The sequence below is a fragment of the Agelaius phoeniceus genome, unplaced genomic scaffold (genome assembly GCF_051311805.1).
Source record: "Agelaius phoeniceus isolate bAgePho1 unplaced genomic scaffold, bAgePho1.hap1 Scaffold_407, whole genome shotgun sequence".
NCBI lineage: Eukaryota > Metazoa > Chordata > Aves > Passeriformes > Icteridae > Agelaius > Agelaius phoeniceus.
In genome coordinates this window covers 54,105-69,310 of record NW_027509991.1, presented here as the reverse complement: position 1 = coordinate 69,310, position 15,206 = coordinate 54,105, and the positions used below count along the sequence as shown (strand labels likewise).

The window sequence follows — 15,206 nt, the reverse complement described above, 5'->3', positions numbered from 1 at the left end:
AAAGAGAGAGAGAGAAAGAAAGAAAGAGAGAGAGAGAAGAAAGAGAGAGAGACAGAGAGAGACAGAGAGACAGAGAGAAAGAAAGAAAGAGAGAGAAGAAAGAGAGAGAAAGAAGAGAGACAGAGAGAGAGAGACAGAGAGAAAGAAGAAGAGAGAGAAAGAAAGAGAGACAGAGAGAAAGAAAGAAAGAGAGAGAAAGAAAGAGAGACAGAGAGAAAGAAAGAAAGAGAGAGAAAGAAAGAGAGACAGAGAGAGAGAGACAGAGAGATAGAGAGAAGAAAGAAAGAGAGAGAAAGAAAGAGAGACAGAGAGAGAGAGACAGAGAGAAAGAAAGAAAGAGAGAGAAAGAAGAGAGACAGAGAGAGACAGAGAGAAGAAAGAGAGAGAAAGAAGAAAGAGAGAGAGAGAAAGAAAGAGAGACAGAGAGAACGAAAGTGAGAGAAGAAAAAGAAAGAAAGAGAGACAGAGAGAGACAGAGAGAAAGAAGAGAGAAAGAAAGAGAGAGAGAGAAAGAAAGAGAGACAGAGAGAGACAGAGAGACGAAGTGAGAGAAAGAAAGAGAAAGAAAGAAAGAGAGACAGAGAGAGACAGAGAGAAAGAAAGAGAGAGAGAGAAAGAAAGAGAGACAGAGAGAGACAGAGAGAACGAAAGTGAGAGAAAGAAAGAGAAAGAAAGAAAGAGAGACAGAGAGAGACAGAGAGAAAGAAAGAGAGAGAGAGAAAGAAAGAGAGACAGAGAGAGACAGAGAGAACGAAAGTGAGAGAAAGAAAGAGAAAGAAAGAAAGAGAGACAGAGAGAGACAGAGAGAAAGAAAGAGAGAGAGAGAAAGAAAGAGAGACAGAGAGAGACAGAGAGAACGAAAGTGAGAGAAAGAAAGAGAAAGAAAGAAAGAGAGACAGAGAGAGACAGAGAGAAAGAAAGAGAGAGAAAGAAAGAAAGAGAGAGAGAGAAAGAAAGAGAGACAGAGAGAGACAGAGAGAACGAAAGAGAGAGAAAGAAAAAGAAAGAAAGAGAGACAGAGAGAGACAGAGAGAAAGAAAGAGAGAGAAAGAAAGAAAGAGAGAGAGAAAGAAATAGAGAAAGACAGACAGAAAGAAAGAAAGAGCGAAAGAAAGAAAAGGAAAAAGGAAAGGAAGAAAAAAAAAAGGAGGAAGAGAAAGGAAGAAAAAAAATGAAAAAGGAAAAGGGTGAGAGTGAAAAAGAGAGAGGGAAAGTGGAAAAGGGGGTGAAAAACAGAGTAAAAAAAAGAAAAAAGAGTTGGAGTGGAAAAGAAAGGACATTCGGGAGGGGCGGTGCTGCCTAAGGTGCTTCCGCGCCCAGGAGCGAAGGAGCCGTTTGATCCCCTGGCGGGAGCGCAGCTCCCGGTGGCGGAGAACGGAGCGGTGGCTGTCAGTCCGAGACTCCAACTCCCGGCAGGCCCTGCGGCCGTAAAGCGCGGCGTCTGACGCAACGGCCGACGCGCCATATGAATGGCTGGCGGGCCGAGGCGGCCGCGCGCCGGGGGAGCGGGTAGCTCCCGGCGCCTGTGCCACGCGGGACGGAGCCGCGGCAGCGACGCTGGAGGGGCGAAGCCTCCGTCCGGCCGCCCGCACGGAGCCGAGCGGCGCGGAAGGGGCGTCCGCCCGGTGCCTCGGCCTCGCTCAGCGGTCCCGGTGGCGGGGGCTGAGCTCGGGCGGGGCGCGCTGCCGCCCGCCGATGGCGGAGCGCCAGGCGGTGCTTTGCTGCCGCGGGCCGGGAGCTGCAGGAGCCGCCCCGGGCGAGCGGCGCCGGGCGCTGCCGCGGTCACTGTGCGGCGGCTGCCCTCGGGCTGGCGGAGGCGCGGGAGCCGCCGAGCTGCAGCCGTCTCCCTCGGGCCGCTACCGCTGCTGCGGGCGGGGGCGGACGAGCGGCTGCGGAGGCGGCTCCGCGGCGGGCTCAGCCTTGCGAGCAGAGAGCGCTCGACATCGCTGGCATGACACGGCTGCTGAGTGCCTCAGTGCTCGTGGCTCTTCCTTCCACGCAAACAGATGGAGCGGCATCGCTGAGCAGTAAAACACAGCGATGGCCCGGAGAATGGCGAGCGCAAGGAGCGCCGGGCAGGATCCTTCTGATGGCACAGGTGCGATCGGCAAACTCAGCCCCTTGTGCCCCTACCCTCCCGACCCCCAGGGGAAATGCTCTCCAGCCTCGAGCTGCTGAGAGACAAAACGTGTGATTTGACACTAGGGTCCGGAAAAGGTTTCCGTTTAGATTAGCAAATGCCTCCATTGTTCTCGGTTACATCCTAGGATCGGTTTTAGGCAGTGACTTTCTACCGCTTGTCGGATTTTCTTGTGCAATGGTAAGAAAATAGGCAGGTCTGATACTGGTTTCGCTTTTTTTCTACTTCATGTTCCATGAGCTGCTTTTATCCAAGCAATTGGTTTAAAGTTCTACTGTAGGCGTTTCTGGTTCACTTTTTTTTTTTTTTCCTCTAAATCGGCAGTAAATATAGCTGAGTAAAATTACCTTGGTTTTCTTCCTTCTTAAATGTTTTTATTGATAATCCTATTTGAATATGCAGAACACGTGGGTATGTCCTGTAATATATCCTAGCTTTTCTTGTTTACAGGGTACTCAGAAAATATTTTTCCCTTAGAGTCCCACTGAAACATTCTCCGTGCAATCTCCGTTAAGGTCTGTGTTTACAAATAAGCCACCATCAGCTGAGATATTTGCCTGTGTACCTTTTCCTGTCATTCAGAGCTTGCGTTCTGTGGTTTTTATGATAAACCTATCAAACTTGCGAAACTGTTTTGCAAGTCTTAACCGTTGAAGGCAGCAAGAAGTGGTTTTAAAGGCTGTTCTTGAGCAGACAAAGGGGAAAAGTGTGAATTTGCTGCTGAACTTGTCCTTTTTCATTTGACTTGCCTTGAATTATTTAGGAAGAGAGAGCACTAGAAAAAAGAGAGAAATAGAATTGGTTCTTGAGCCCTCCTAAAATGCTCCCTGTGATTCCGTGTGGAGCCAAAGTGAAGGGTGATGGAACAGAGCCCCTGTGCTTTAGAAGGAAATCAATTTCAACCTGATCTCCACCCTGAGTCTCCCTAATTTCTGTTTTTAAAATGCAAACTCAGTTTAGGAAGTGTTGGGAGTTAGTATTTTGGGGAAGAAATGGCAGTTGCACAAACCGTTCCATTTCCCAGAGGCTCTGGGAAGGATTCATTTTGTAAGCGCTGTAACTGCCATCGGTTGGGGGTTCGGGGTTGGAATGTGCACTTGCCCTCCTATAAAGCACTCGTTCATTTGCATTTCAGTGCCAGGAGTCTGGAGAAACTGGAGAAGAGCCCAAGAGACATTTTTCATCCTGAGATACAAAAGGTAGGAAGTGACTTTTTTTGGTTTGGTTCTTTTTCTTTATGATTTCCTGGAAATAGAAGTAATTAAGTATAGATCCTACTGGTTTGTTTCTTCCAGTAGCTAATAAGAATAATAATAATAATCTAATACTACTTAAACTGTCTCTTTATCCATTGAGCTGGCCATTTCAAATCCAAACTTCTAAGCACAAATAAAACCATCATCCTTGTAGAATCTTTAATAGGAGGGGGCTAAAGATGCTGTTTTTGTTGACAGGATTTATTGGTTCTTGAAGGGCAAGAGGTGAGTACAAGCCTAACTACTTCTTGCTCACAGACCCGTCCGGTGAATACGGCTTTGTATTTGGATGGGCTTTTGATGACTTCTAAATCAATTGCTCGTTACAGTAAAAAGAAGTCATGTTTTTTGGAACCTGACAGCAAAAATAACTTGAAGCACCAACTTAATCATAATTGATCACCCATCTCAGTTAATGATTTTATGCTATACTATCAAAGTTTAAAGGTAAATTATTGTGTAGTAGGAGATGGTATAAAATGTATGTTCTAACGTGTAGGATGTAGGCAAAGATTAGAGGAACCAAATTTTTATGTCTTCTGTTTGACTGTTCACCAAATAATATTTGGTTTTATTTTCCAGGGATCGGTGAATTTTAAATTTGGAGTCCTCTATGCTAAGGATGGTCAGCTTACAGGTGATGAAATGTTCAGTCATGGTGAGGTTTTCACCTTCTCCTTAATTGTTTTGCTCATCTGAAAAAAAAAAAAAAAAAAAAAAAAAAGGTATGTTTATTATTTGTTACCCCGTTCTGTCCATTTCCTCAGTATTTGCTGGAGCTCTGCTTACCCAAGCTTTGGGTAAAACAAGCTTTGGGTTCCTTCTGTCCCACTGGGTGTTGCCCAGTTTGGTTGCATCTGGTGAAATTCAGCCTGAGCCCTTACAGAACCAGCTCAAACCACGTGAGAGCCATTTGCAGCTCTCTCAGGACACCCGGAGGAGGATGGGTGACGTTTCTGAGCATCTGGCAAGTGTACTTCTATCAAAACTCGGCCTGTGCAATTTCTGGGGAAAACCCTTCTGTATCCTGAAGGGTTCCTCAAAGTCTGTTGAGGATCCAGTTAGCAGTTGCTCACCTGGATGGTTCCAGCTCCTCAAGCTAACACTTGTACTCTTGCCCTGTAGTTTAGATCTATTGTAGTTTTGTTATTTTGCAAGATTTTACGTCTTTGGACAGTAACGTGCATTTCACTCTTTGGAACCTCTTGGATCATTCTTTGGTGCAGCACCACCTAATGGGACACTTGGCTGCTGTGCTGAAGGGCTTGGTTACTGGAATTGTAAATCCCGGAGAGTTTGTAAGTCTTCTGTCCCCAGGGAGGTGTCACGCTTTGTTCACCGTTGCTCTGTTTGTCGGGTGCTGCTTCTCGTCGGAGGTATTAACTTCAAACTGCCCTGTTCTTTTTTGAACTTTTTTTCCTGGTTCTCTCCGTAGGGCAGGGAAGGACTCTCGTATCCCGGTCGTCAGACTCAGCGCTGCCCGAGAAGATACAGAGACTGTAAAAATCATAAGGAGCAAATGTGACTGCAGAGAAAACAAACTGGAGAGAACAAAAGGTGATATTGTTCTCCTTAGCCTGGATTAGAAACATCGACTGCGCTTTGATGCCGGTGGCTGCCAGGGGCTCGTTAGGTCTCTTTAGGCAGGTGTAGGTGTTCACTTGTAGGTTCTATTTTTTGGCAAAGGACCACGAGAGAAGTTTATTTATAGATCCAAATAAACATTAATCTTATCTGAACATAACCTGTCATCCCCTTTCTGACATTAAGGACTCCTGTATAAATACTTGGGGGGGTTTTCTTTGTCATTTCTGAATGGTTCCATTTTGCCGGATACTTGAACAAGTCTGAGTGGTTTAAGTGCATACTGCTTCCTTGAAATTCTGTTGGTCTCTGCTTGGAACCCTTCTTGTACTGCTTAATGAAAGACTTCGGATGGTGTTTTCTTGCCTGTTTGTGGTTAAGGTCGTGCTCTGATGCATTTACAGAAGCCATGGCAGGAGAGAGTCAGCTGCTGGAGAAGAGGAGACAGTACTATCCCTGTGCAGCACAGAACTGTGCTGCTGCTGTGTCATCAGCTGTGTCTGCACTGAAAGTAGCCACCTTCACTTGTAGGTAGCTCCTTGGTGCTTTAGGACACGCTGAGGGATTTATTCCTTTTGGGATCCACGATGAGAATTCCCAAGAGAGGTAGTAGTAATAAGGTCTGAGATTGGAAAAAAGCCTGTGTCCTTGGAATGTTGTTGTTGTCGTCAAAAGTTAATTTTTCCTTCTTTCTTAGCCGGTAGTCAGCTTTTTGCTTTATTTTTTGTGGTATCAGTATTTGATTGTTTAAAAAATTGCTTCAAAAGAACTGCAGTGGCTGGCCACCAGGACCTTGTTCAGATTTGCCTATTTGCTTGTAGCTAAAACGTTTCCATATTGTTTATCATTCTATTGAAGAAACTGCTGCCCAGGCAACTAAGAACTGAACATCTCTCTGTCTAGGACACGGGGAGAGGATTTAGGTCATGTCTTTGTTTCCAGAAAAAAGTTCCAGTGTCGTTTCTAACTAGAGGAAAAGGGGGGGGGTGAAGACTCGGGGCTCTGATGCCACTGGGGGCACCCCGAGGTGCCCAGGAGAGGGAGCCCCACTGCGGTGCAGGAGCAGGTATGTTATCACGTACTAGAGAGCAAATTATAAATAGAAATAGGAAAATTATAAATATAAACATATTTTTTAGATCGTTAAAGAAAGCGTTTTTTTTTACTTGTCAATAGGCAGGGTTTTGATGATAAAAATGATAAATACAAAGAATATGAAGGTAGAAATCTAAGTCTAGAAAGATATCATAAATACATACAGATAAAGTTTAAAACTAGAAGAAAAAATCAGTTGCAGCAGTAGATACGATACATAATATAGATAATACTTTAAATACATGTCTAGAATTTTATAGATATTATAGATAATTATTAATAGATTGCATCAAAAGAAACGATAAATATAAATGTGAGTATAACTATACAAAGTATAAAAATATTTCGATACCGTTTAAAAGAAGGTGTTTTCTTGTATTTATTTGGTTAGAGATGGGGTTTTTGTTTGGATTAATAGAAGTATTCTAGAAATATAAATCTAACTGTAGAGAGATCCAATCGATAGAGGAGGATATTTCTAAAACCACAACCGAACGCCGCCGCCTTCGGGGGAATCGCACGAGCTCGGCCGAAGCAAGGCGAGAGCGGCCGACCCTGACGGCCTCGAGCGAACCGAGGCGAGGCTTCCGAGGCTGCCTGAAGCGAAGCGAGCCGAGCTCAGGCGAAGCGAGCCTGCTGCTCTCGTGCGCGCTGCTTAGCGCCAGTGCGCTCCCAGCCTAATGAGCTCCTGCCCGAGCCCGCGCTCCCGGTCGTGTCCGCGCCGTGGCCGGGCCGCCCGCGGGACGCGGCAGCGGGAGAGCCCCGAGCCGGGCGAGCTGAACGGGAGGCGGCGGCGCTTGCCCGCCCGCCGTCGGGGAGCCGAGGCGAGGCGAGCGGAGCCGAGGCGCGCCGAAGGCACAGAGCGGCTGGGAGTTGGGCCGAAGCGAGGCGAGCTCGGCCGAAGAGGCGAATGCAGGCGCCAAGAGCCGAGTTGAGGCGCCAAGAGCCGACTGGAGCCGAGCGTCTCCGGAGCGAGCCGAGCTCCGCCGAGCGCCGCAGCATCCCGGGCAGGGCGAGGCGCCGGGCCGGGCTCGGGGTGCAGCCGGGGCTCTGGGAGGCTTCCCCGCCTGTCCCTCTCTCTAGCCCTCCTTCCTTCTCCCCGTCTTCGCCTTCTCTCGCTCCCTTTCCCCCATTCCCTCTCCCCCCGCAAAGCCGGCTCCTTCCTGTCCTGTCCCTAGCCCGCTACTCCCTTCTGTTCCCCCTGTCTCCTTCCTGTGCCCAGCCTCCGTGTACCCTCGTCCCGGGCTTTCCCTTCCCGTGCCGCTTTCCTGCACAGCCCGAGCTCCCTCGCCGCCCTTTGTCGTGCCCTGCTCTCGCTCCTCTCTTCCCGTGCCCCCTTTCCTTCTTTGCCCCGCAGCCGCGGGGCTCGGGCTGCCGGAGAATAAAGCCCCGAGGGCCGGAGCCCGGCGCCCCTGGGCCCTTGCGGGAGTCCCCGCGCGGGGCCGGAGGCTCTCGGCGGATCCCCCCGTGCCGCTCAAGCAGCGCGGCTGACAGCGCCGGAGCTGCGGCTTTGCCGGCATCGCGCTGAGAGCGGCCCCCGCTCCGTGCCGGGCCGTCGCCGCCGTCTGTGCCGCTCCCTCTCTCGCTGCCCCTGGCCCGTGACAGCGAGGCTGGGCAGGAACCTCAAGCCTTCTGGGGGCTGCCCCCCCTTTCTTGTTGCAGCAGAATCCCTTGCTGGGGCCATGCACGTGTGGGAAGGGCTTGGGGGAAGCGCTGCGCTGCTGTCCGGGGCAGTCGGATTCGTTCGGAGCCTTCTTTGGGGGTCAGGGAAAGGCGGGGTGAAGGCTCGGGGCTCTGATGCCGTTGGGGGCAGCCCAAGGTGCCCAGGAGAGGGAGCCCCACGGCGGTGCAGGAGCAGGTGGGGGGCGGGCGAGGGGCGGGGGTCACGCTGGGTGCCGTCCCCCAGAGGGACCCAAAGCTGCCACCAAATGCACAGGGAGGGGTGAGTGGGTGTAGGATGCTAAAACCTGGCAAGGCATTCGGTTTTCTAGGTATTGCTAAAGAATAGGAATTGGTCTCTAAACTCAGCTGGGGAGAAACCCTCTCTATGCACTCATTTGTTTACAGGAATGTAGAAGGTTCCGACTGGAGATGCGTAGTAGTTCTGAAGATATTGCCGTGAGGTTTTGATCTAGGAACGGAGCGAGCTGTGCCCTGGAACCCTCAGAACAGCTGCAGGGGCTGAAGGCGATAGAAAGGGCTCTCTGGCACCTTTTGCCTCCGTTCTCTGCCAGCGCCCAAAGCGTGTCGCAGTCCCGGAAGAGGCGCTTGTCATCCCGAGAGCCAAAAGGAAGACGTGTCAAATCCCAGCTCTGCCTTGTGTTTCGTGTGGGTTTTTTACTTCGTATTGATGTCATTCCAGAGAGCAAGGAAAGAAGAAATGTGACCGGCTCCCACTATTACTGTGTGAAGGCTTTCTTGAAAGGCTGCTGTATTTATATTGTCCTTTTCCACTCCAAGCTTGACTTTTGCCCTCGTTTTTCGAGCTCTGCTGCATTGGGTGTCCCAAGGAGGGCGGGGTTCCTCAGCAGGGCTCTTAGGAGGCGGCGCTGATTCTGCTTTTTCTGAAGGCGTCTCAAAGCGTGCTACCAGAATGACAGTTTTGTGCACTGGAAAGCTTTCCCTCAGTGCCATCAGCGCACGTCCGTGTCTGAATTGTGGAAGCAGACGGACTAAGAACAGCCAGCACCCGGAGCAGATTTCTGTTGGCTCTGTGTCTGTGAGAAGCGGGCTGTGTGCTGGACGGGGAGAGGCGCTGTTGGAGAGTGGCATCAGCGCCAGGTGTGAGCTGTGAGGATGATGGGGGGCCGGCTCCTGCCGGGGGGGCGAGGCTGTTTTAGGGGGAGGCTTCGCCTCAGCTGCCTTTTGCATGGAGCTGCTGAGTAGAGGGGTTCATGGGGGGGCTCCCGGGGCTGTCTCATGGAAGGACTGCGAGAGCTTCTGGCAGCGTCTGGGCGAACACCTGGATACGCGCTTGGATCCGCGGAGCATCGCTTCAAGGAGGTGCCGAGGGACGAATCTTTGTGCCGGGAAGCAGCAGCCGAACGGGTGAGCGCGTGTGGATTTGGAGCGGGGACTTTGGTCCTTTCCCTTTTCAATTGGATCTTGGCAGTCCCCCCTCCCCGCTTCCCCAGGAACAAAAAGGGAGCTTGTGAAGACAAAAGAAATGAAGGAGAGGCAAGCAGCTACTCTCCTAATATTGTCTGTGTTTGAACTGGGGGGGGATCCGCTTTCGCTTGCGGTTCCAAGGATGTCGGTTGAAGGAAAAGCTGCCTTTTCCCGGCTGTTAGGGGTATCCCAGGGGTGACAGGGAATCCCTGCGTTCCATTTGAACGGGAATGGGCAAAGTATTGTTGTCATCGGATGGCTTTGATTTGAAGGTAGCCAGCCCATTTTCATCATCCTAAGGTTTAAATGGAGGGGACAGCGCTGGTGTCCCTCCTTTGCAAGGGTTTGAATGGAGGTCAAAATCCCCCTTTGCACATGGCTTGCAGGATTTCATTGGAGGAAAGCCCCTTCTTTTCTGCGCTCCTAGGGGATGAATTTGAAGGGGAGAAGCCATTTCTTTGCCCTTGTTGAAGCGAGGTGAGCGCCGCCCGCGGCGTCAGTTTCGGGGTTGAGTTGCGGGAAGCCGCAGCTCTGGCGGCGTTTGCAGGGCTGCAGTCGGGCTGTGCCGCTGCATTTGAGGGCGCTTCTTGTGGCCGCGGCCCGGGCCGGAGCGTTGCCGCTCGGGAGCGCTGCCGGCCCGGGCCGGGCGGGTGCCGAGGCGCACGGGGAATTTGGCGCGGCAGCGGCGGAGCCGCTTTGCCGGTGCGAGCCGCCGTGCGGAGCCGAGGGCAGCTGGCGCCGGGCCGGCCAAGGGCGGCAGAGGCGGCGCGGGCGCTGCTGCGCCGGCCCGGCCGGTGCCGGCCGCTCTGTCCGCTCCGGGCGCGGGGCTCGGGCGCCGCCGGGGCCCCCCGGGCAGGGGGAGCGGGCGGGGGCGGGGGGGCTCTCCGGGGCGGCGCCGCCCCTGCGCGCCGGAGCAGCCGCTTTGCCGCCACAAATTCTTGGGTGTCGTGGTTCGGAGGGGCTTTGTAGGGATCGATCGCACGAGTTTGTTCTGGTCGCAGCGGGTGTGCGCTAAGGGCTATGGCGTTCTTCCTGACCGGTACGGTTCTCGGTTCTTCGGGTGGTGACGATAAAGGTTTGGTTTGAATCGAGTTCTGTAGTCGGATATTTTTTTTGCCGGGCTATTCTGTTTTTAAAGGCGTGCAATGGTTTTTACGGGTCGTTGGGTGAAGCAGCGGCTCGGATTTTAATTCTGTCGCGGTGGCTTTTATTAGCGTGGGCGTGTAGCGTTTGTTTCGGTGGGTTCGAGGTGGCGTCGTGTCGTTAATAGGAGCGGGGTTTTTAAAATCTCTCTAATTGCGTTTGTGTTTCTCGTCTTCCAGGGCTTTTATTTCTTTGGTTTGTTTGATTGTAGTGTACGTTTTATTGTTACGGATCATTTGGGAGATCTTGTGAATGGTTACGTTTCTCTTTCGGCTTTGTGTTTATTTCTGGGTGGTATTTTTATTTTGATCGAATGAGGCTCTATGCGTTTATTCTTCAGTTGGGAATAATTTTTTTGATGCAAATTAAAGTTGCTTTGGTTTGGGGGACTTTTGTTTTACAAATGTATTTTCTTTTGGTTTTTTTTTTTCTTTTTTTCTTTTTTTTTCTTTTCGTTTCTTGTTGTCCTTTGACGTATTTGGTGGTTATTGATCAGTTTTATTTTTGGGAACGTGGGTATTTATATGGTGGGTCTTTTTAAGTAGGTTTTTTTTTTTTGGGTAATTATTTTCTTATTTTTTAGTGGTTGAGATTTTTTGTTTTTTTTCTATTTCGTTCATTAGTTCGCTTTCTAAAGTTCTTTTGACAGAGTATTGCTTATTCTTTGAGTTAGTGTAGATGTAGAATTTCGGTTAGTTTTTAAACTAACGTTCAGGGTCAGTGGCACTGATTGGAGTTGAGCGAGTTGGTTTGGGTTTTTTTAGAGGTTTTTGTGATTTGCTGCGTGTGTTTCTCAAGGGTTTTCTTTTCGTTTGGTTCCATTTTTCTGATGTGATGAGAACTGTTAGTGAAAAGAGTGTTGTGTGTTTTTTTCGCTGGCAGTTGTTTGGCTGGTGGAGGTATCTTGATGGTTTTGGAAGACATTGGTGGGAATTCGCTGCTGTTTGTTTTGTCATTGCATTTAGGAATTGGATTTTAAATGTAAAATTCTAAGGATAGCTATCTTTAAACAAAACGAGTAGATGTGCAGAAATGGGAATAAACTTTTATTTTGATCTATTCGATCTCTATTTAAAATTTAACAGGTAACTTAAGTCATGATATATTCCAATAAGATATTGTATTTTTCAAAGAGCATTGTGTATGTTGATAGATATATCAATAGAGATGCTAAATATAAACACAGCTCAAAGGAAATTTTAAATCTAGAAATGTGTTGCGAATCTATGCAGATATATAGATCAAATTATTAAAGGATTGTAAATGTAAAGTGACATAAATCCATACAACACGTAATACAAGTGATACCGTATAGATCTTATGATGGTATATTATAGGAAACAGCTATAAATCTAGTCCATCGCTATGATATAATATCTAAAACATTATAGATATGGTAACTGTAAATACAACAACATTATTAAAAGTAGTTTAAAAGAAAGGATGGTTTTGTTTTTTACTTGGCAAAAGCAGGGGTTTTATTATAAAAACTACAAATACAAATGATAGAAAGGTAGAAATCTACTTGTAAAAAGATCTTATGAATACATCAAGATGGATATAAAAATTGAAACTATTAGAAAAAAGAAGTTGTAGCAGTAGATTTGGTACATGATAAAAATAATGATTTATCTCTATGATGTGAATAATAGATATGTGCTATGTAATGATGAATGGAATGCATCAGTCTAAACGGTGACTATAAAAGTGAATATAATTATGCAAGCTCTAAATATAAAACTATTTCAATAGAGTTGAAAAGAAGGGTTGTTTGGTATTTGTTTGGTTAGAGATGGGATTTTTTTTGGAAGAATAAAAGTATGATAGAAATCTAAATGGAAGTCGAGAAATATACAGTCAATAGATAATGATATTGCTACAACCACAAAGTATGAATAAATACAGATAATAGGAATAGGCATAATAGATTGTATAAACGACGTAACACATCACTGTCCGGTCTAAATATGCGTGTGAATAGAATTAGGAAAACTAGAACTGTCAAATTTATTTCAAGAAGGCATGAAAGAAAGGGGGCTTATTTGGTTCTTGTTTGGTAAGAGGCAGGTTTTTGGCATTTATTTTTAGAGGAGTTTTTGGGGGGGATGGCCCCTGTTCTTTTTTGCCGCCTTGGCCGCCCGCAGGCCCAAGGCGCGCGGCGCCCCCCGCTGGGGTGGGCGGCAGTGCTGCCGCCTTGTGGGCAGAGCGCGGTACTGCAGCCCGCCGCCGCCAGGCAGCCCTCTTGGGCGTGGCGCGTGGCGGAGTTTGTTTGACCTTCTGAAAATGGCGGCCAAAAGGGCGGGCAACCGGAGGCCCGCGGTGTGTCTATGCGGACTGCCTGCACGGAACACCGACGCCGGCGCAGTCCCGGCGGAATTTTTGTGGCGTTTTAGGTGTACCCGACACGGGCTGTGGGGTCAGCGGCGCCGCGGGCGGGCGTATTTTGGCGTGTTTCTGACCGGCATGTGAGTAACCGCCTCTCTCGCCCGAGGGGGGGGGGGGGGGGGTCCTCTCTCGGCCGCCATGTTGGGAGTGGCGCGTCGCCAATGTCGCGGGATTTTTTTTTTTTGACCTTCTCAAAATGGCGGCCAAAAGGGCGGGGATATCGCGGACCCGGGAGTCTGCCGCCCTGTGGCCAGAGCCCGGTACTGCAGCCCCCCGAGCCAGCGCCCTGCCCCTCGCCGCTGGCTGCCGGGGGCGGGGCAAGGACGCGGCTGCCGAGCGAGGCAAGGGCGAGGGGCGGGAGCGAGCGGCGGGCGGGGCGGGAGCGAGCGGCAGGCGGGGCGGGCTCCGTAAATGGCCGGGAGCAGTGAAAGACGTTCAGGAGTGCAAAAGGGACACCATGGCTGAGAAGAATGGCCGGGGGGGGGGGCGGCCCGGCGGGGCCGCTTTCGGCGGGCGGCGGAGGCGCGGTCGCAGCGCTCCGCGGGCCGGGGGCAGCGAGCGGGGGCGGGCGAACGCCATCGGAACGGGGCTGCACCCCCCCCGAGCCCGCGCACGCGCCTCTCCAGGCGGCGGAAGCGACGGCGGGCCGGAAAATCCCGGCGGGGCGGCGGCGCTGCCCGCCCTTTCTGCCGCCAGCTTTGCAAGGTAAGACCGCCCGCCCCGTCCCGCCCCGCCCCGTCCCGCCGCCCTCCGGTGTCTCTAAACAGACAGACTCCCTCTGGCTTCCCACTTCTCCATGCTGGAGAGTGGGAGAAAGGTCCGTGCTGCTTGCCGTGTCCTCGGTGGGCAGAGAGCTCTGACCTTGCCTTGGATGGGCTGCTGAGGATTGGATCCATGGGGATGTGCTTGGATGCATTTAGTGACCTTTACAGATTTCTTTCCCCGCTTTTTTCAGTTCACAGAATCATGGAAGAATTCAGGTTGCAAGGGGCTCTAAAGATCACCTCATTCCAAGGCTGCTGCCGCCATGGGCAGGGACGTGCTTCCATCGAGCAGCTTGCTCAGAGCCTCATCGCAGAGCACCGAGGGGCCTTGAGCACTTGCAGCGATGGGGCAGCCCCAGGACCTCTGAGCAACCTGTGCCCTGTGCCAGCCAGGTGCCAGAGGAGGAAGGAAGCCCTTCCCACCTGGAGCAGAGGCTGCGTAGCCTTGTGTCACCGAGCGTGTGAGACAGAAAGGCCCTTCCTTTCTGGAGGGGTAACAACACTCAAAGCTCTTTCTCGGGACAAGCCGAGCAATGGAAGGCCAAAGGAGCCTTCAGTTCTTCCAGCAGCTTTGGGAACAACTTGAAGGAGGAGCAGAGCTGGCCTGGTGCCTGCCAGCTCTGCAGGCAGTGGGCATGGAGAAGCTGCAGCTGCATCTGTCTTCTTGGCTGAGGCTTTATAAATGAGGCGCTTTTCTGTAGTTCCTTTTCAGGCATGACGTGCAAGTTGCCCCTAGAAGTCCAAAGGCAGCTGTTTTCTTAGCAGAAGGAAGTCAGGAGGAGGCAAAGCCAGCAGCTAAGTCTGGATAAAAAACTTGGCTAACCTCTTTTCCCCCCCCTCCTCCAAACAGGCAATTGTGAAGCACTCAGCAGAGATCTGCCCGGGAGGAAAAGCAGAGCCAATCTCTGAGAAGAAGGGACGTGCGAGCTCTGGCGAGGACGGCTGCTCCCCCTGGCCTTGGTGTGGGACCTCCTGAGCTGCCATTCCTGTGGTGGGAGTGTTTCTCCTCTCCTCCAGCCAAGCCAGAGACCGCCTAGGGAAGGAGCAGGTAAGGTTGAAGTACCGAGGTCTCCCAGGTAAGAAGTGACACGGCAAAAGGAAATGGCCTCAACTTGCAGCAGGGAAGGCTTAGATTGGATTGGAGGGAAAATTTCTTCACTGAAAGGGTGCTGAGGCGTAGGAGCCCAGGGAAAGTCCCCATGCCTGGAGACATGTCAAGGATGTCAAGATGTGGTGTTTAGGGACCTGATTTGGGGGGGCAGCAGCTGGGCTCGATGTCCTTAGAAGGCTTTTCCAACCACAAGGATCCTATGCTTCTGGAAAGCCTTGACCCCTCTGGCTCTAGCACAGCACCTGGATGCTGACAAAATGAGGCTGGTCATAGAGCCTGGAGGTCCCTGTGCCACAGGGAGAGGACAAGCCGGTGTCACCTGCAGGGAGGGTCTCGTCCCCAGAGAGCAGCCAGTGACTCCGTCCCTGCCTGGGGCTCTGGGTGCGCCCTCGGGGGGCGGGGGACGACACCTGCCCTCAGGTGTCCCTCTGGGCACCTGGGAAGGGAACCAGGTCCATCCGTGCGGCAGCTGCAGGGCTTGCAGGCTTTGGGGCTTTGCAGCTGTGTGCCTTGTCACAAGGTGGCAGGGACGTGACACTGCCTGGCAACGCTGCTGGCCTCGGATCCTTGCTGCTCTCATCCTTATCCCATATGGATTTAGCAGCAATCTTCTGTCTTTG

At 51.0% G+C, this 15,206-nt stretch overlaps 1 long non-coding RNA gene across 5 annotated transcripts; it reads left to right on the top strand.

Annotated features, from left to right (window-relative positions):
- Positions 1 to 1,778: 1,778 nt before the first annotated feature.
- On the top strand, positions 1,779 to 5,958 carry LOC129122034 (uncharacterized). 5 transcript variants are annotated; one of them, XR_013180728.1, is made up of 7 exons: positions 1,779 to 2,098; positions 2,591 to 2,655; positions 3,276 to 3,339; positions 3,595 to 3,621; positions 3,979 to 4,033; positions 4,832 to 4,953; positions 5,362 to 5,958. It is a non-coding gene; the product is annotated as an uncharacterized LOC129122034 (long non-coding RNA). The 5 variants fall into 5 exon arrangements; XR_013180725.1 differs by having other exon boundaries at positions 3,979 to 4,054; XR_013180727.1 differs by lacking the exon at positions 3,595 to 3,621.
- Positions 5,959 to 15,206: the final 9,248 nt, after the last annotated feature.